The sequence below is a fragment of the Alexandromys fortis genome, unplaced genomic scaffold (assembly GCF_014885135.2).
Source record: "Alexandromys fortis isolate MF-2015 unplaced genomic scaffold, M_Fortis_MF-2015_v1.1 scaffold_70, whole genome shotgun sequence".
Lineage (NCBI taxonomy): Eukaryota > Metazoa > Chordata > Mammalia > Rodentia > Cricetidae > Alexandromys > Alexandromys fortis.
In genome coordinates, this window is record NW_026067955.1 from 652,373 (window position 1) to 673,964 (window position 21,592).

The following is a 21,592-nucleotide window of genomic DNA, read 5'->3' on the forward strand; positions in this document are numbered from 1 at the left end:
CAAGGGACTTGAGTCAATGATTCTCTAAAAAATGTAAATAACTAGGAGCTGGAGAGATGGCTCAGTGGTTAAGAGCATTGCCTGCTCTTTCAAAGGTCCTGAGTTCAATTCCTGGCAACTACATGGTGGCTCACAACCATCTGTAATGAGTTCTGGTGCCCTCTTCTGGCCTGCAGACATACACACAGACAGAATATTGTATCCAAAATGAATAAATAAATAAATATTTACTGGGGCTGGAGAGATGGCTCAGTGATTAGAGAGCCCTGACTTCTCTTCCAGAGGCTCCTGGTTCAATTCTCAGCAACCAAATGGTCACTCACAACTGTCTGTATCTCTACTTCCAGGGGATCTGATGTCCTCTTCTGACCCCAACAGGTACCCGGCATGCATATGAAACACAGATATACATACTGTCAAACATCCATACACATAAAGATAAATAAATCTTTAAAATATATATAATTCACCAATGTACATAATACATCTACTACCATATTCACCAGGGAAACAGAAGTGAAAACCACAATAAGGTGAGGTGGGTAACAAACACCTGTGAGCCCAGTCACTTGGGAGACTGATAGGAGGGTCACTTGAGCCCAGGAGTTCACTATAAGCATGGGCACCATAGCAAAATCTGCTCCCACAAAATCAAATTTAGCTAGAAGTGGTGGCATATGTTTTAAATCTCAGCACTTAAAAGACTGAGGCAGGAGGATCTTTAAGAGTTTCACACCAGCCAAGGCTATGAAGTTAAACCTTGTCCCAGTAAATAAAGAAATTTAAAAGCTATTCATGGCACAACTTGTAACAGTTGAGTCCATCATGAAGGGAAGTCAAGGCAGGGACTCAAGGTACAGGAACCTGGTAGCAGGAGCTGAAGCAGAGACCATGGAGGAACACTGCTTCCTGGCTTGGTGCTTTCTTACACAACTCAGGACCACTTGGCTGGGCGTGGCACTGCCCACAGTGGGCTGGACCCTCCCACACCAATCATTAACCAAGAAAATGTCCATATCCATGCCCACTGGCCAGTCTAAGGGAGACAGTTTCTCAGCTGAGGTTCCTTATTTCCAAGTGACTCTAGTTTCTGTCAAGTTGATACGTAGGATGTCACTAATTTTTTAAATGGAACATGATAAGTATTGGGGAGCATGTGGAAAAAGTATAACCTTCATATGTTGCTGGTGGAAATACACTCTGTTTCAGCCTCTGTGAAGAATGATTCAGTAGTCCCCCAGGAAGATAAACACAGATTTATCTATGATGCGACCACACCACTCCTGCCCCTCCATACGCTCCCTACCATGACAGAGTGTATCTCCTCAAACTGTAATCCCTGTAAAGTCTTCCTCCCTAGTGGATCCCTGTGAGGTATTTAGACACAGCCCTGAGAAAGGACTCACACATGTGGTCAGCTCACAGAAAGGAACACTGGTCAGCTCAAAGTAGGTAAATCTGCATAAGAACTAGAGGTTTCTATAGGTTTAGAGAAGGCAAGAATGAGGAGCTGGGTTGTTTTTTTGTTTTTTGACTTACCATCTAAGGAATATAATTTCTGTTTAGGATTATGAAAGAATTCTAGAAAGTGATGGTCATTGTTTTGTTTGTTATTGTTTGTTTTAGTTTTCGAAGACAGAGGTTCTTTGTGTAGCACTGCTGTTCTAGAACTTACACAGCAGAGCAGGCTGGCCTCATACTCAGAGATTCGCCTGCGACTGCCTCCCAAGGGCTGGGATTAAAGACGTGTGTCACAATGTCAGGTTTCTTCTGTGCCCCTGCTCCTTCAGTTCGTTTCTGCTCTCTTTAAGACTCAGAAAGTTCCAACCAAATATGTCCTAAAAATTATGATTCTCTGAAATAAGAAGGAGCCAGACTTATTTCCAAAGTGGTTAGTCCTCTTTGAACTAAAGCCTAGAGAGTTGTTGTCTGTGGATATCATATCGTGGTTGTCTGTGGATTTGAAAAAATTAATATTGGGACTATAAGAAGGAGGAAAGCCCAGCCCTTGGAGAGCAGGGAGCAGTGGCCTTCTTCTCCACTCCTTGTTGAGAGAAGAGGCATGGCTCCAGTCTGAGGGGCATGGACTGCGCTCCAGAGCCTTTAGCTTAGTGGAAGACTCCCTGGGCATGATAGCTCATGTTTTTTTTTTTTTTTTTTTTTTTTTTGGTTTTTCGAGACAGGGTTTCTCTGTGGTTTTGGAGCCTGTCCTGGAACTAGCTCTTGTAGACCAGGCTGGTCTCGAACTCACAGAGATCCGCCTGCCTCTGCCTCCCGAGTGCTGGGATTAAAGGCGTGCGCCACCACCGCCCGGCTGATAGCTCATGTTTTTGTGATACCTGTGAGTCATTCATGGTAACAGGTGTCAACTATGACATTGTCATAGGTGTGTTTTATGTGTCTGAGCATAATATTCACCCCACCACCCTCTCTCATCACCTTCAGCTCCCACTCACTGATTCCCTTCCTCTTCCCCACCAGTCTTTCTTTGACTAGGGTTTCTTCCAAGAGCACAGGTGTCAGGTTTGTTTTTTTTTTTTTTTTTTTTTTTTGTTTTGTTTTTTTTTCTTCAGGAGATTGGATGTGGCTATACCACTAGGGAAAATGTCTCTTCCTCCTCCAGGAACCATTGACTGTGCATACTCAGAAAAGGATGGGGCCTCATGATTCCCTCTCCTGTTTATGACTGAGCATTGACTGGCCTGGTCTTGTCAGGTAACCAGAGCTGCTGTGAGCAGCACCCTATCACGGCCTCAGCTCTCACAGATGTTCCACCTCCTCTTCTCCAAGCCTTCAAACGGTTGATGTAGATGAACCAATCTTACATGTATACAGCCTCATATCAAATGATACATTTGGGACTGAGCATTTAACAGTCACTTATTCTTAGCTCTTTGACCAGTTCTAAGTCTTGGCATTGACTGCTTCCCACTGTAAAAAGAAGCTTCTGTCATCAAAGTAGGGATAGTCCTAATCCGTGGACATAAATACAAACATTTAGAAGGCAGTTTGACAACACATCCATTCAGCAAAACTACAGTAGCAGTGATTTCATCAGAGCCTAGGAGCTTGCCAGCTATGAGCTATTAGCAGGCTTCAAATCCAATCAGAAAGTGTTGGGCCTTACCAGTTGTGCACTGTTGTGCAAGGGGGCACATATTGGTAGTTAATCTTGAGTAACTTGATTGGATCTGGAATCAACTAAGAAACACATCTCTGCATGGCCCCAGAGTGGATAGGCAGCACCCTCCATCAGCGGCCCAGATATAAAGAGGTCCAGGGTTGGGGGCTGGAGAGATGGCTCAGTGGTTGAGACCACTGGTGGCTCTTTCAGAGGACGCAGGCTTGATTTCCAGCACCCATGTGGGTGCTAACAACTGGCTGTAACTCCAGTTCTAAGAGATCCTCTGGCTTCTAGGGACACGAGGCAAATATGTGGTGTTCAGATTTGCATGCAGGCAAAACACCAACCACAAAATAAAAATAAAAATAAATAAATAATTTTATATGATTATGTATAGTATTCTGCCTACATGTATGCCTGCAGGCCAGAAGAGAGCATCAGACCTCATTACAGATGGCCGTGAGCCACTATGTGGTTGCTGAGAATTGAACTCGGGAAGTCTGGAAAAGAGACAGTGCTCTTAATCTCTGGGCCATTTCTCCAGCCCTAATAAATTTTTGAAAAATGCAAAGCATGTACACGAAAATGAAGACATATCAGATAAAAGAAGCAGGTGTTTTTCTGCTGGACTTCGCCTCTTTTGTTTGTTTGGTTTTTGGTTTTGTGGGGCTGGTTGATTAGTTTTGAGAGATGGTATCACTCTGTAAACCAGGCTGGCCTCGTACTTACTCTGTAGGCCAGGCTGGCATTGAACTTACAGAGATCCATCTGCCTCTACTTCCCCAGTGCTTTGATTAAAGGTGTTTGTCACCACTCCCCAGCATGGATTTTCATTGTCCTAGCCTGGGGTAGGGATTTAAAAGTACAGAGTAGGGATCCAGCGGTCCACAAAGGACAGTTGACACAGAAGTGAAAGTAGAAAGGACTCTAAATGCTGGGTTTACAGAAACCTCAGAAGTCCACCATCAATGGGGTGATCATGTACTCCATGTAGGAGCTTCCCCAACTAGTCTAGAATCTTCTAAGAGTAAAAGAAGGCACTTTAAATATTTATGTCAGGACAACAGGTGTGCTCATGACTTCCTGCTGCTCTGGTAAAATAGCTGAGGGAAACAGTCTGAGGAAGGAAGGCTTTCTTTGGCTCTATTGTGGTAGGAGGGCACAGCAGTAGGAACATGGGCCAGGCTGCATCTGCAGTTAGGAAACAGGGGGAGGTGAACGCGGCTGTGCCTGGCTTTCTCCCTTGAGTTGGTCCTGAACCTTCACACAAGAGATGGTGCCAGCCACATTGAAAGTCAAATCTCTTGGAAATACATTGGAACACTCAGAGGTCAGGTGTCCATGGTGACCATCAAGGTGGCCGTCAAGACTGACCACAACCACAGCGTTAGAACAAGACTGTCCTAGGAAAGTAACATTGCTTTAACTGCATCAGACAAGAGTCAGGCAGTGGAGGGCTGTGCCATCTGAGCCTGGGTCCTACCAACTGAATCTCAGTGGATCTCTGGGCACAGATAGGGAAGGTCCTCAGGGCTCACACGTTGGCTGCACTGGAGGGTGACTGGTGGGAAGAGGACATGATGAGAGACAAGTGACAGGTTTCCACATCTCCCCAAACTCCACTCTTCCCACCTCTTCCTCCCACCGTCCACTATTGTTTTTATTCATGCTGTGCCACCCGCCTAGGTCATCAATACTGTTCCTTCAGGTTCCCCAGAGTCTCTGTGTCACCTGCCTCAGCCTTCTGTGGTTTCTGTAGCATCTATGGGCTCTGCCCAGGCTTTCTTTGGGGTGTGGCTCCTCTCTTCCCTGTGGAATAAGAGATTTTTGTAGGGTCTTGTTTCATTCCTAGCTTCTGCTCCCTAGCCCTCAGCAGTACTGACCAGAATCCCCCAGCTGTTGACTCTGCCAGGATGACTCCCAAGCTGTTTGCCTCCCTCCAGCCAAGAGCCCTCACCCTCCCAATGTGTTCCTGGTATCAGTCACTCAGAAAGTCAATGAGCTTCTCACGCAAAGGCATAAACTTTGAACTTGGATTGGGTATTAAACTCTGTGCCAAGGTCTCCAAACCTTCTGCCTGTCAATTAGACAGGGATTAGCGAGGGCCCTGTTCCTTCCACTGTGGCTGTTAGTCCAGAAAAGTCTTGGTGACAGTGGATATAAGGTTCCCATTATTCCAGTGCACATGGTCTGGGGAGATGAGGGTCTTGGCTTAGAGCCTGAGCTTGTGGCCCTGCGGCTTCCCTGAGCAGGAAGAGCTATAGCCTAGAAGCAGGATGCTGGAGATTTAGGCTCTGATTTCGTCTCCCCCAGGTCACTGTGCCTGTTCTTTCTGGCCTCAGTTTCTCCAGCTGAGAAGGGAAAGAGAGAGTGCCTTTATTAGCTAATGAAGGTTTTGGAGTCAAATGCCTGGTTGAGGACAGGAGCCAAGCAGTGAGGCCTCCTGTGTTCAGGGTGGCAAGTCTGAGAACTAGGACTTCCAGCCATGACGAGCAGGTTTCCACGACTCTCTGAAACTAAGGCGTTGCTAGGGACAACAGAAACAGGAGGAAGACAGTGACTGTAGAGCAGGCTGAGGGATCTAGAAGGGTCTGGCTCCCATTTCCTGGTCAGAATTTATGTCTGCACAAGCTCTTGCAATTCTCTGGTTCTGGCTCCAAAGTGGGTACCAGGAAATTTCTTAGTCTGAGTAGAGATGCAGGGAGTGAACCGGCGGCTGTGAAGATGCTGAGAAGGCCACTCCACCTCCTATGCCTCCTGCTTCTTCTGTTGCCCAGCTTATCCCCCTCCTCTTCCTTTTCTCCTATTCCTCATTGTCCTCCTCTCCTTGTTTTTATTTTTCCAGTCTTCCTATGTCTATTCAGTACTCCTGGCTGGGCTACTGTTACTATGTAGCCCAGGCTGACCTGGAACTCATGAAAATCCTCTTGCTTCAGCTTTCCAAGGATTAGGTTAATAGGTTTGTACCATCATGGCCAGCACTGGTTACCTAATCATTATCATTACGAACTGGAGGCTCAATGCTACTGATGCCATGTATTCTTCTATAATGCAGTTTTGGCAATCATTTCTTCCTCACAAAGACTTGTATACTTCATTAAATTTCAACATGCCGATTTTCTCCATTGGGGCATAGAGGAAGCAGCAGCAGACTGGATAAGGATCACAGCTATGGGGTCAGATGTCCTGAAACTGGCCATGAAGAAGTAGCAGAACTGACAGCAGGTGAACTCTCACTGGCTGTGGAAGGGAAATGGGGGTGCATGGGTTGTTGAGGACTCAAAATGGGGACCACTAGAAGCCTAGATGGGCAGACCTGGTGGATTCTGCAAGAGGCTCTGGTTTCTATCTTCAGATACCAAAGGATTTGAGAAAAAATGGTAACAGAAAGCTCTTCACACTCTGGAAGGCACAGTGGGGAAGAAGGAGTTGACAGAGTCCAAAAGCAAAGGGGACTCCATTCTCTAGGGAGCAGTGATAGGGACCTTGATGAGACTGTGACCACGGGGCTAGACAGATGTCAAAATGAACAGAGGTGTTTTTGATCCTTCAGTCTATTTCCAGCACAGAAGCCTGAGTAATCTTGTTCAGGAATCAGACTACAGATTCTCTTCTTCCATGGTGTGGGGTTGCTTCTTTCAGTGAAACCAATGTCAGGAGAACATCCCCCATTCCCACAGCTCTACCCATAACTAGCCCTGTGGAGCCACTATGCCTAGGAGGCGTACCTGCCTCAGGTGCATCCCCAGGTAGGTATCTGGAGGCTTCATTCTTCATTCCACACTTTTCCCCCTGCCCAGTGTCATCTCAGACAGCATCACACCCCTGGCAACCCCATTGCAGTTGCAAACTGACCTCTGTTTATCATTTTTGTTTCTATTGAGCCCTTTTTTCTCCCGCAATATTTCAGTCTCTGTGTTGTGTTTCTTATCACCTGTCTCCCCCAGCAGAGGATAAACGCCATCAAACGAACACTGTTAATTTTGCTCCTAGCATCCAGCGCATCGAAGGCACTTGAGAATATTTGGGCCATGCATGAGGGAGACTTGTGAGTGGAATGGCTGCTGAGGGGGTGGATGAGTTTGGTTTTTAATTTTGTTTTGTTTTGTTTTCTGGTCTTGGTCCCAGAGCAGATGGCAGTGTTACTTCTGGGCTCGGGAGCTCACAGGGGAGGGCAGGTGAAGATGTTAGTTGGGAACAGGTGGAGCCAAGTTAACAAACAAGTTTAGCTTTTCTCCTTAGACTCTTACTGAGGGAGCACCCTTCAGGGCCAAAGAGCGCCTCCAAACAGCCAGCTAGGTGTGCTGGGTGGTGCTCCTGGGTGTCCTGCTACTAAAAATGTGGACACAGGCTGTAGACCTTTGCTCTCAGGCAGATGCTGAGCTTCGCACGCGAGCCTGGCCCTTTGCACTGCCTGACTTGGTCTACTTGCACTCTTGCAAAACCTAGACCATTTTTATCTCTAAAGACCCATCCCAATGCCCCAAGAGAAACTGGCCCTTTAGAGCCTCACTCCTGGTTCCCCTCTGCCTGTTAGCTTGACAGCACTGGGACCCATGCCCATTTCTGAGCTGGATGGCTCTTCTCATGCCATTTGTCACTTACTGGGGCACCACGTCCCCAGCCAGGTGGGGCAGGGACAAGCAGGCCTACCTCTGCCCCAGAGGATGGAGAAGGCTGAGGCATGCAGGCCCCAAGAGCCTAGTGCCATGCATATTTCCCCACTGTGGCCCCTGACCCTCCTGTAGACCACCTGGATTCTCCCCTCACCATTTCCTCCACTATCTGCAAGTAGCTCCTCAGCTACCAGCCCAGCCCCTGATTTTTCTGTGGTCTGCCTCTGTATACAAAACACTAGAAAGCCCCGGGAGCCCAGTGGGAGCTGCACGAGGGGTCTGCCAGGCTTGTAGCTTGCAAGAGGTGACATTAAAGGTGAGATCTGCGTGCTCACCAGCCACTCCCACCCTTAGATCAAGCAGCGAGAATGTGCATCATAGGCTGGTACCCAATCTGAGGGAAACAGAGTCAATCCAGTGGTGCCACTGGCCTTCCTGTCCATCATCGGGGCTGGGGTCGTTGTGCTTCTCATGAGAGCTTGGACTCAGGAACCAGGCAAGAAAAGCCACCAAGTCACCAACCAGCTGCTCTCCCTCCACCAAGCTTTCCTGGCACCCATTGGCTTGAAGTGGGAGAGAAAAATCTTACACACCCAATGTTTTCCTGGTATAAAATAGTGGAAAGGAATCCCCGTGGCCTGGGATGCAGCCCCCCAATATTAGCTATTATGCTGCCCCAGGATTCCTCTCAAGATCCTCCCTCAACAGGATAATAATCAAAACTGCATCATTTAAAACACTGCTTGGTCAATGAGTCTAGCAAATTTCTAGCAAGCTCTTACATATTTAATTAACCTATTTCTATTAATTTATATTTTACTATGGGGTTTGTGGCCTACCGGCAAGGTTCCACTTGGCAGCTTTCTTCTTTCTCCTCTGGTGGCTCCATGGCATCTCTCTGTCTCTACACACTCTCTCTATATATATCCCTTCAGCCTGGCTTTACTCTGTTAAGCCATTGACTGAAAGCAGCTTCTTTATTAACCAATGGGAATAAAACATATTCACAGCATACATCACCTCCCACATCAAGGTCCTATAAAAAGGTGGTGGTGTCTTCACCCTGACCCTGAAGGTGGTAGGTAGTTCCTTGGAGCCTTCACTGATCCTCCTTGGGATCCCCAGACACCACTCGTGGGTTCAGCATCTCCTCATAGACAAAGGTGAGTACTGGGGGGTCTTGGTTTGCCCCTCCTTCCCAAGAAAAGGAAGTTTGAATGATGGGCTGCTGGGTAGCCCCTCCAAGATGGAACAAACACTAAGATTCTTTATTGTGATCAGGAAATTCCTTAAGGGAGAAACAAGGCTAGACAACCAAAAGAATTTGCCTAAGGTCCAGTAGCCAGTGTCAGATCTTTAGATGGAAATGAGATACCCTACACTTTCAGGTCAACTCCCACTGCCTCACTGATTTCTGGGGGCTTCCCCGTTCCTGCACATGTAACCCCTTCCTCAGGATTGCCAATAGGGTAGAGGGCTCTCTCTGGGTGGGTAGGGTGGATAGAGGAGGTGCACTGAACTTTACTGTGTACTCCGTCCTATTTCAAAACTACCCCTGATAGCCTCCACCCTCCCAAAGGCTAGCATGGCAGAGCTGAGAGTTCTGCCGTGCTCAGCAGGAGCCTTGGAACCACCCACTGCTCAGGGGTTCCCTGTCCCACTGACTGACTCTTCCATCCTTGCTGGGATACAGCCAGTTTGATAGATTGCTAGCTGGTGGAAACAAGAGTTGTATTTCCCCTGGCTCTTCCATCTTACAAAGGCTAGAGGTTCCTTGGGATACCAATTATGTTGAAGGAGAAACCAAGGCACACCTAGGCTGGAGGTCTCCCCACTACATTGAAGGAACTGAGTCTCCAGTATGCTTTGTGAGTCAACTCCTCTGGAAAGCCCCTCTCTTCAAGGTGGCTGTAGTATTTGGGGTAGGAACTGTACATCTTCTTGTCTTATGTGATTCAGATCTTTTTTTCTTAGCATCTGCACTCTCTGAATTGGGCAATCTTTCTTTGTTTGTTTGTTTGTTTTTCCAAAACAGGGTTTCTCTGTGTAGTCCTGTCTGTCCTGGAACTCACTCTCTAGACCAGACTGGCCCTGAATTCACAGATCCGCCTGCCACTGCCTCCTGAGTGCTGGGATTAAAAAGTCTGCACCACCAGCTCCCGGCTGACTTGGGCAATCTTGTCTTACCTCTCTGGGTTACATCACTGAAGCCCGAAAGGTAAAGCGACTTCTTAAAACTACCAACTGGACTGCACTGCAAAACGACTCTCCCGGCTGGGCACAGCCTTAGGGCAGTCTGTATATTTGCCATTAAAGTGTGGCTCTGTGGAACTCAGAGCACTAGAGCTGAGAGAAGTGTGGCTTGGGCACTTATTTTCTGTCCCCTTGCATCCCTGTCCTCTACCATGGTTAAGTGGAATTCTTTAGATCCTGGGAGGAACAGAAAGACCTGAGAACTCAAATTTTTTGTTTTTCTAAGGAAGGCACCTGTAATAGTAGCTGGAAATCCCGCGGAATTTTCCCTAACAACTCTGAATCCTGACTCTGTTCCAATTGCTGGATGACTTGGGCAAGTCAGTGCCCCATTTGGAGGTCTATTTCCCCGCTAGACTATGAAGTGAGGCCGAAGGAGCAAATGATCTCTAATTCCCCAATAGCATGGCATCCAAAAAGTGTAGGACCCAACGGGACTGCTTGTGTGATTTGTGCTAATTGTGCAATTATTGGAATTGGTCGGGTGGTTCAAAGCTGTGTTTACACACAGACACTGCTTAGGTTGCTGCTCATGGTGGATGTAAAGCTGACTTTAGGAAATACAAAGTAAATGACAGCATTGGGGGGGGGGGGATAGAGACCACAGACATTGGAAGTCGCTGTTTGAAATCTCACAGTAGCAGTTCAGAGAGGCTCTCTGGAAGTGAGTTGATGGAGAAGCGTCATCTGTCTATTAGTTAATAAAGAAACTGCCTTGGTCCTTTGATAGGACAGAAAATTAGATAGGCAGAGAAAACAGAACAGAATGCTGGGAGAAAGAAGCCGAGTGAGGTCAGTCGCCATGCCTCTCCTCTCCAAGATGGATGCAGGTTAAGATCCTTCCTGGTAAGCTACCATCTTCTGGTGCTACACAGATTATTAGAAATGGGTTAAGCAAGATGTGAGAATTAGCCAGTAAGAGGCTAGAGCTAATGGGCCAAGCAGTGTTTAAATGAATACAGTTTCCGTGTAATTATTTTGGGTGTAAAGCTAGCCGGGTGGTGGGATGCAGCCCGCCACTCCATCTCCAGTGAGTGGCAGCAGGAATATTCAAATTCCCTAGCTGTGTAACTTTGAGACTGTCACTCACCCTCTCTGAGTCTCACCGCAGCCTTCTTTGTAGGTTTGGGTTTGAGACTGAATAAGAAACGTCTGTGTGTGGGAGGAATATGATCAAAACCAAACCACAATTTGCTTCCAGGGTGCAGAGACTTCTCTATAAGAGCTCAGTCCACGAGACCCCCGCCTTTTTGTGTGTGTGGAAGAAGAAATAAGGAATTTTTGGCACAGAGTGGCAGCTCAACAAACAATCTCTGTCTCCCTCCATGCCCAGTGAGCAGCTCTAGGTGACAGGCTTCTCCTTTCCTTGACCAGCACGGTGACGCTTTAGGAAATCCGTCCCTCACCCTCAGTCTGATGACCTGTCTTTCCTTTTCTTGCCTCTCCTCTCAGCAGCCGCCTAGATCATGGCTTCCCTGCATGGACTTCTAACCTTCTTGTCAGCCACAGAGCTGCTCCTGGCCATCACCACCTTCTGCCTCGGATTCTGGGTGGTCAGAGCCATAAGGACCAGCGTCCTTAAAGGCCTGAATAGTCCACCTGGGCCCTGGGGCTGGCCCATCATTGGGCACATACTGACCCTGGGGAAGAACCCACACCTGTCTCTGACCAAGCTGAGCAAGCAGTATGGGGACGTGCTGCAGATCCGCATTGGCTCCACCCCTGTGGTGGTGCTGAGTGGCCTGGACACCATCCGGCAGGCCCTGGTGAAGCAGGGAGATGACTTCAAGGGCCGACCAGACCTCTACAGCTTTAATTTCATCAGCAATGGGCAGATCATGGCTTTCAAACAAGACTCTGGATCAGTATGGGTTGCCCAGTAGAGCCTAGCCCAGGATGTGTTGATGAGATTCTCCATAGCCTCAGACCCAGATTCTGCATTATCTTGCTACTTGGGAGTGGTGGGGGGTATGTGAGCAGGGAGGCGGAGTACCTAATCATAATGTTCCAGAAGCTGATGGCAGAGGATGACCACTTCGACCCTTATAGGTATTTAGTGATGTCAGAGGCCAATGTCATCTGTGCCATGTGCTTTGGTCGACGTTATGACCATGATAACCAAGAGCTGCTTAGCATAGTCAATCTGAGCAATGAGTTTGGGGAAGTTACTGCCTCTGGATTCCCAGCTGACTTCATCCCTGTCCTCCGCTACCTACCTAACTCTTCCCTGGATGCCTTCAAGGACCCGAATAAGAAGGTCTACAGCTCCATGCAGAAGTTAATCAAGGAGCACTACAGAACATTTGAGAAGGTAGAGGCTGTGGAGGAGCAGGTGGTGGTGGGAAGCAGCTCGGTCAGGGCCAAAACATCACAGACAAGCTTGAAGCCAGTGGCAGAGTACACTCCATTCTCACCAGGGCCCTAGAACTTTTCTTGGCTAATCCTTCTGTATATCCGTCAGACAAAAGCCACCAAATAGGAGTTCTGATCCAGTTCTTGCTGGACCAGGAAAAGTTAAAACCCTGTCTCCTGGACTCATAGTAGATAAAAATTTAAGAATGTCTAATACTAAGAGTGTCAGGCTCTGTGCCTCAAGGGTCCCGTGAGTTGGGGCCACCAGTTCTCTGAAGTAGGAAGGAGACTTGGAGAGGGAAAGGACAAGTAGGACAGCAGCCTCAGAGTGTCAGCTCTTGCACAAAGGTGCTAATGGCAGAGAGGGACCAGACCTAGATGGAGAGGTAGGGCTAGACTTGAGGTTTGTCTCACCTTGTGCTCCTTTGCCTCCTACGGCCACATCCGGGACATCATAGACAGCCTCATTGAGCACTGTCAGGACAAAAAGTTGGATGAGAATGCCAATGTCCAGTTGTCAGATGATAAGGTCATTAGTGTCGTCTTTGACCTCTTTGGAGCAGGTGTGTGCTCTTCAGTGAATCATTCTGTGCTCAGGTGCCCGAAGTTGCCACATCCCTAACTTCTCCCTCTGTTCTGTCCTGGTCAGGGTTTGACACAGTCACCACTGCAATCTCTTGGAGCCTCATGTACCTGGTGACAAAACCTAGGGTACAGAGAAAGATCCAGGAGGAGCTAGGTAGGTGGTGGTTCCATTCAGAGGAGTCTATGTGCAGGGACCCTGATAAAGTCTGGGCAAGCCCTTAATCCTCTTGAATCCCTGTATTCTGTAGACACAGTGATTGGCAGGAATCGGAGACCCCGACTTTCTGACAGACCTCAACTGCCCTATCTGGAGGCCTTCATCCTGGAGACCTTCCGACATTCATCCTTCCTTCCCTTCACCATCCCCCACAGGTCAGGCCATAGAGCTATTGGTATTTGATACTAGACCTTAGTTAATATGCACAGCCAGTTAAGGCTCCTGAGAGGGACATGACATGAGAGACAGGGGGCAGATTCTCCTGTGTCCCTGAATCTGACTAAGCTTCCTCTTTCCCCAGCACCACAAGAGATACAAGTCTGTGTGGCTTCTATATCCCCAAGGGACGTTGTGTCTTTGTGAGCCAGTGGCAAATTAACCCTGACCAGTAAGTTGACAGGGGCGGTGGAAACTCCTGGGTGGGCGAGGTCCATTCTCTCCTGGGCTTCAGACCCTCTTACCTCTCGGGGATTGACCTAACTGTTGCGTATAAGCCCCTGAACATCTACTTCAACTGCCTTCCTCTGCTTACAGTGAACTGTGCAGTGATCCAAACAAGTTCCAGCCTGAAAGTTTTCTCACCTCAAGTGGCACTCTAGACAATTAATATCATTTTATGTGTATGAGTATTTTTTTTTGCTTGCCTGTCTATTGTGTGTATGCATGGTACCTGTGGAGGCCAGAAGAGGGCATCTGGTCCCTTGGAACTAGAGTTACAAACAATTGTGAGCCACCCTGTGAATGCTGGGATTGGAACTCATGTCCTCTGAAAGAGCAAGCCAGTGCTCTTAACCATTGAGCCATCTTTCAAGCCCCTCTTTCACATTCTTAGTTTTGTTATTCTTGTTTTTCCTCTTTGGCTTTTTACCCCTTTTCACCACTAGCTTTTTCTTGATTCTTGTGAAATGTTTATGTGTATGGATTTTTTCCTGGAAAGTGTGTTGGGGGTGGAGTGCGAGGGGAAGGTGCAGGTTCACAACACATGTAACTGGAGGTTTCTTTCCTGTTTACTATTTCCTCAGTAACCACTCTAAGGCTAAATATTATTTACAAACTGTTCAAGCTATTAGCTTAGGCTTCTTATTAACTAGCTTATGTCTCTTAACAATTTTTATTATCCTATGTTTTACCATGAGGCTAATGGCTTGTTACTCATATCTTACTTCTCTGGTGGCTGCTAACATCTCCCAGACTTCACCTTTTCCCCCCGTGTCTTTGCTTGGATTTCCTGCCTGACTCTATTTTGCCTGGCTATTGGCCAAATCAGTTTCTTTCTTAATCAATGGTAATAAAACATATTCACAGCATACAGAAGGGCATTCCACATCATCTCCCCGTCTCTGTCTAATTAAAAAGGAGGGTTTTAACTTTAACATTGTAAAATTATATACAACAAAACAAGTATCAAGCAAGAGTAAAAGTCATAATAATTAGTCTATTTGTATTGGACAAAAATTTAAAAATATTCTTATCATTTATTCTGTCTTTGTGAGTCTAAAGTTTTATATCTAATTTGTCTTTTATCATAACTAAAGAAAACTATAATTATAACTATCTAGTATTCAACTCCATCAAACATCCCTGTAGGATATAATATTACCTACATAAATAGAAAATGCATTATAAGCAGCTTCCAAAATTCTAGAAATTACAGAAACATCTGGCTGCCTGAAGAGTCACCCAAAGTTCTTCTGTGAAGTTGGGACATCCATCTTTCAGCCCATAGGCCTAGAGTGATTGGCAGATTTCTCAGGGAAGCATGAAATTTGAGGGACTATCCTGCCCATTTTGGCAAAATTCATCAGCTTCCTTTTGTGTCCTGCAGAATGTCTGGCAGACTCCTTCATGAAGCAAGAACACTGAAGGAGGGGGCTGGAGAGATGGCTCAGTGGTTAAGAGCATTGCCTGTTCTTCCAAAGGTCCTGAGTTCAATTCCCAGCAACCACATGGTGGCTCACAACCATCTGTAATGAGGTCTGGTGCCCTCTTCTGGCCTGCAGACATACACACAGACAGAATATTGTATGCATAATAAATAAATTACCAAACTCCATTACAGATGGTTGTGAGCCACCATGTGGTTGCCGGGAATTGAACTCAGGACCTTTGGAAGAGCAGGCAATGCTCTTAACCACTGAGCCATCTCTCCAGCCCCTCCTTCTTTTTTTTTAGAAAGAGATTGACTGTGAACATTAACCATTTATAAACAACCTTCTTTAAATGAAAAAAAAAATTCTCAAACGATATTTTGGGAATTTGGGCATAGTTTTCTATACTACTTCTTGCTAATTGGCAGTAAACCAATCTTATGGAGACATAGCAAGAGAGTAGGCCAACCAGAGAGATGCTATGTAGCCACCAAAGGAGACAGATGCCAGATGCTTGGATAGAACCTTACTGATAGGCCACAACCATGTGGCAATACACAAATTAATAGAAACTGGTTAATTTGAGATGTAAGCTCTAGCCAGGAATACACTAGAACTGTTGGCCAAGCAGTGCTGCAATTAATATAGTTTCAGTGTGATTATTTCAGGACTAGGCAGCCAGGAAATAAACACGCAGCCTCGGACTACAGATTGACATGCCAATGTGGGGCTGACTACTTCCATGTAAGAACCTGAAAAAACTTGGAAAGAAATTCTAGACCCAAAAGAACAGAGTTAAGCATGGCTTCTTGGTAGCCAGCATTTTTTCCCAGATGGGCTCTGTTTGCTGGTGGCAAGCAGGAGAGCTGTGGCTTCTTTAAGAAAAGGCTTACTGACTCACTCAGCATTAGAAATGGCAGCTTCCTGATTCATGCTGCCAGCATGAACTCTGACTCTTTCAGGAGGCCAAGAACTTAAATGGGGTTTGTAAGCAGCATGTTGTTAGTAGTTTAATGGTGACATAGACCCGCTGTGACTCTGGAGCTGGAGCAACATGAATGGCTCTCAAAGGTAGCAAGCATGCCTCCGCCACGTTGGACTGGGTGGAAACAACAGGTAGGACAATAGAGTTGGTCCTAGCCACAGCTGCTTACTGACTGTCAAAAAATAATTACAGATATGCATGCAATAAGTATAAATTCAGATGGAAAAGACCTCCAAAGGAGACTCAGTGTGTTTAAAAGTGTACATAGCCTTGGGATATAGAAGAAAAAGAATATAGAGAGTTATAAAAAGAAGCAAATGATTTAAAAAATAAAACAAAGTCTTTAAAGAGACAGAGTACAGATAGTCATAGATTAAAGGAGTAAAAAAAAATAAACCACATAAAGATGGAAAATACAGAGAGTCTGGATTATGTACATTATTGTGTTTTCTTTGAATTTTTTTTTACTGTGAAGGAGCTAAGTACAGAGAGACATTTCATTTGTAAGGGCTGCTAAGCTAAACCAACATATATATATTAAAGGTATCGAGTTTGAAATTTGGGTCTAAAGAGATGTTGCTTTGGAAAAGAGGTTCTGCTTTTGTTTCCACAGAGGATGAGAACCTGTGGATTCCTTCCAGACTAAGGTGCTTTGATGGAACAAGAGCCCCTGAAAGGTCTCCGTAAACCCCTAAAATTATTTTACCCAACAAAAAGCAGGAAGCAGTTTGGAGAGAACTGTACCCAAATTCCCAAATATTGTTTATAAACGTTTGTTTACATTAAAGGGGGTTATGCTATATAAATGAATATTTTGCAATGATAGAGACCTTGATTTATTGATACAAATTTAAGGACAATTTTGTTATATGTGTATTTGTTCGTGATTAAGGTATTGTGTTTGTGCAGCTCATTTAAAATGTAATGTATAATTAAGAAATATAGGTTAATAGATAATCATCTATAATAGTCAAGCTTGTAGTTATGTTAGTTAGGTTTTCTAGATAGATAGAGATATATTTCAGTTAGATATGTATTCTTCAAACTTTTCAAAGGCTAACAGAATGTGACATTTAAAATGTTTTTAAAACTTAGGACTTTTCATGACAATGAGGCACATCTGCTCCCGGCAGCACCAATTACTTCAAGAAGAAGATGGGCATCAAAGAGGCTCCTTATGGAGTTTGCTAGCCATTTGGGCAAGAAACTGCTCTTGCCTGAACTGCTTAAAGTTATGCTGTATAAACTGGACTGCAGGACCCACAGAAAAATGACTACTGAACTTGCCTAAAACCATCCTTCGGGGTTCCTGCTTCATGAAAGAGTCTGCCTGACATTCTGTAGGACACAAAAGAAAGTGACTGACAAACTGCCAACATAGGTGGAACTCTTTGAAATTTCCTGCTTCATGGAAATGTGTGCCAGATACTATGGACTTGTAGTCTGAAAATGGATTCCCCAATGATACAGAAAAACTTTGGGTGACTGTCCAGGCAGCAAGATGTCTCTGTCAATTCCAGAGTTTTGGAGTTGATTGCAATGCACTTCCTGTTAACTTAGGGAATTTTATATCCTTCTAGGATCTTTGATGGTGTTGAAGATTAGATAGTTATAGTTTTCCTTAGTTATGATAAAAGATAGATTGGATATAAAAATTAGACTCACAAAGATAGATTAGATGATAGAATATTTTCCTTAATTTGCCAAATGTAAACAGACTAAATATTATAACTATAATTCTTGCTTGATAACTGGTTTGTTGTATGTAACCTTGTAATGTTAAAATTAAAACCTTCCTTTTTAATTAGACAGAAAAGGTGAGGTGATGTGGGATTCCCCTCTGCATGCTGTGAATATGTTTTATTGCCATTGGTGAATAAAGAAGCTTCTTTGGCCTATAATAGGGCAAAATATTCAGGCTGGAAAAGATATAGCAAGAGAGTAGGCCGAGTCAGAGAGATGCTGTGTAACTACCACAAGAGACAGATGCAGGATGCTGGATGGAACCTTACTGGTAGGCCATGCCCATGTGGTGGGTACACAGATTAATAGAAATGGGTTAATTTAAGAGGTAAAATCTAGCTAGGAATACATTAGAATCATTAGCTAAGCAGTGTTGCAATTAATATAGTTTCAGTGTGATCATTCCTAGTCTAGGCAACAGGGAAACAAACAAGTGGTCTTCACCTAGAGTTGTGTGCCATCTGTAACCAGAGGTTTCTCTCCCACAAGCTAATTCCCAAATAACCACTCTGAAGCTTAATATTAAATACAAACTGTTTGGCCTATTAGCTCAGGCTTATTATTAACTAGCTCTAATAACTTAACCCATTTCTATTATTCTATATTTTACCATGTGGCTTGTGGCTTCTTACCTCACATCTTGTTTCTCTGGTGACTTCTGGCATCTCTCAGACTCTGACTTCTTTTTCCCTGTGTCTTTGATTGGATTTTCCCTTAGCTCTATTTTGCCTGGCTATTGACCAAATGAGCTTCTTTATTAACCAATGGTAATAAAACATATTCACAGCATACAGAAGGGCATCCCTCAACAATCCCAATCAGCAGTCAGAAGGGTACTGAGAACTCTAGTTCCTCACATTCCTGGGACTAATGATGGTGTGTGTGTGTGTGTGTGTGTGTGTGTGTGTGTGTGTGTAAGCTATGGTTCTAAGCTTTTCCATGAGATCCTCAGTATCAAGCCCAGGCCGGCCTAAAGCTTACTCTGTGGCCCAGCCTGGTTTCTAGCTCAGACTCAAGTCTTCCTGGCTCAGTCTTTCAGGTGTCAGGATTTCAGGTATGTGTCATCACACCTGCCTGGACAAAGAATTTGTTTCAAATTGGTCTTTAAAAACAGATCAGGAAATGATGCAGAGAAAAGTGGGATGAGTCCATGTTATGGCCACTATTAGCAGCTTCTCTAGAATTTATGGAGTAAAAAGATGTAGTCAGAGGCTACTTCAACCGGCTAATTTAGACCCGAAATAATCACACAGAAACTGTATTAATTAGATCACTGCTTGGCCCATTACCTCTAGCTTCTTATTGGCTAACTCTTACATACTAATTTAACCCATCTCCATTAATCTGTGCATCACCACGAGGTCATGGCCTACCAGCAAAGTTTCATCATATCTGTCTCCGGTGGTGGCTCCATGGCTTCTCTCTGACTCCACCTCCTTTCTTCCAGCATTCAGCTTAGTGTCCGTGTCCTTCCCCGCCCCCCAGCTCTGTTCCCCCTGCTATAGGTCCAAAGCAGTTTCATTCTTCATTAATGGTAATCACATCATACAGAGGGAAATCCCACATCACAAAGACCTGAGATTTCCCTTGAAGTTGCATTTGTACCACAAACCACTTTCCAACCTGATTGCCTATTACTTCTGGTGGGGTCTGTGGGTTTGTGGTAGGTCAACCACTAAGGGAAGCAGTTTTCCCAAATGACCACACGGGGGCGGCGCAGACCACACTCTCAGGGCTACAGCCCAGACCAGTGGAAGCTAAGGGCAGGCAGATCTTGGTCAGAGAATTCAGGTGTGTGAAAGGAAAAGAGGATAAAACCAGCAGTTTAGCTGGGTGTTGTGATACACATCTTTAATCCTAGCGCTTGGGAGGCAGAGACAGGCAGACCTCTATGAGTTCGAGGTCAATCTGCTCTAATTATGAAGTTCCAGGCCAGCCAAAGCTACATAGTGAGACCCTGTCTCCAAAAACAAAAGGAAAACTGGCAGCTACAAAACAGTGAAGATGAAGGACTTTTCTTCTGCCCACAGTTCACAATCCTGATTCTGTTTGCTTATTTATAAATGGTGTCTCACTGTGCAGTTCATGGCTGCTCTAGAATTCAGAGTGGCCAACAACTCCTGCCTTCTGACTGCGGGGACTGAAGGTGTGAGCCCAGATGATTCTCAGTCTGTCTCTCTCTCTCTCTCTCTCTCTCTCTCTCTCTCTCTCTCTCTCTCTCTCTCCCTCCCTCCCTTCCTCCCTCCCTCCCTCTCCTCTGTGTCTCTCTCTCTCTGTCTGTCTTCTCTCTGTCTCTCTGTCTCCTCTCTCTGTGTGTGTCTGTCTCTCCCTGTCTGTCTCTCCTCTCTCTCTGTCTGTCTGTCTTTCTGTCTCTTTTCTCTCTCTCCTCTCTCCGTGTGTGTGTGTGTCTCTCTCTCTCCTCTCCCTCTGTCTGTCTCTGTCTCTCTCCCCTGTGCAGCCCCACTGTCCTAGAACTAGCTCTGTAGACCAGGGCTGTCCTTGAGGAACTCAGAACCAGAGTGCTGGGATTAAAGGCATGTGCCACCCCTGTCCAGTGCCCAGATTATTCCTGGTTTTGTTTGCTTGTGGATTTTTTGAGACAGGATCTTGCTGTGTAGTCCTCAGTGATTCCTCCTGACCTCATGTCCACTCCACTTCAGCCTCATTTTTAAAAATTTTGTTTTTCATATGTATAGGCGTTTTGCCTGCACGTATGTCCCCTCCTCTACATGCCTAGGTTGTGTGATCCTGACGCACAAGGAGGCCATCAGAAGAGGGTGGATCATCTGGAACTGGAGCCTAAGAGGATCGGGACCGGCCATGTGGGTGCTGGATTGAACCCTGAGGGGTCTGGAAGAGCTCTTACCTCTGAGCTGTCTTTCCAGCCCTGGATTCAGCTTCTTTTTCATTGTTGTTTCATTTGTTTGTTTTGTTTTGTTTTTGTTTGGTTTGGTTTGGTTTTTGGTTTCTCTGTGTAATAGCTCTGGATGTTCTGAGCTTTGTAGACCAGGCTGGCCTTAAACTCACAGAGATTTCCTGCCCCGCACGTGCTATGACTGCCAGCTCTGATTCAGTCTCTTGTGGCAGGGATTACAGTTGTGTGTAACATGGCTAGCTGGCTTCATTTTTTTTTTAATTTTTTTGTTTGTTTTTGTCTTTTGAGACAGGGTTTCTCTGTAGCTTTGGAGTCTGTCCTGGAACTAGTTCTTGTAGACCAGGCTGGCCTTGAACTCACAGAGACCTGCCTGCCTCTGCCTCCTGAGTGCTGGGATTAAAGGTGTGCACCACCACTGCCCGGTGCTGGCTTGAGTTTTTATTTCAGGTGTACATAGGTGAGAGAGTGGGACAATTTCCTCTGAACACAAGGGCCTACTATTGGAAAAAGTGTTGAATTTGAAGGACACTGTTCCAGCTTGACACTTTGAGGCAGTTCTCCTTCTGAGTCAGGAGTAACTTGAGACAGGGCTGCTGGGAAGCAGGGAGCCTGACTCAGGGGTCGATCCTTTGCCTATCACAGGAGAAGCTCTGGATTCAACTCCCAGATCTGAAAAAGAAATCTCCATCCCATACTCAGGAGGCAGAGGCAGGCAGATCTCTGTGAATTTGAGACCAGATGGTCTACATAGAGAGTTTCAGGACAGCTAGGGCTACTTAATAGAGAGACCCTTTCTAAAACAAACAAACAAACAAACAAAACCCTACACCACATAGACATCTATAACCTCCCATAGAAAAGTCCATCTTTCTTCTCTGCCTACATTACCTTATACTTGTTTTTAAACCATTAAATGGGATGTAGCTAGTACCTGGCCTACACAGATACCCAGGTTCCATCCCTAACGCTGCACA

General features: G+C 45.6%; 1 protein-coding gene and 1 pseudogene across 1 annotated transcript in view; one reads left to right on the forward strand and one right to left on the reverse strand.

Annotated features, from left to right (window-relative positions):
- LOC126507534 (cytochrome P450 1A2-like) overlaps nucleotides 1-21,592 on the reverse strand; it is a 79,891-nt gene that overhangs the window by 39,509 nt on the left and 18,790 nt on the right. The window lies entirely within an intron of this gene.
- Nucleotides 2,578-14,346, forward strand: LOC126507548 (cytochrome P450 1A1-like; annotated as a pseudogene).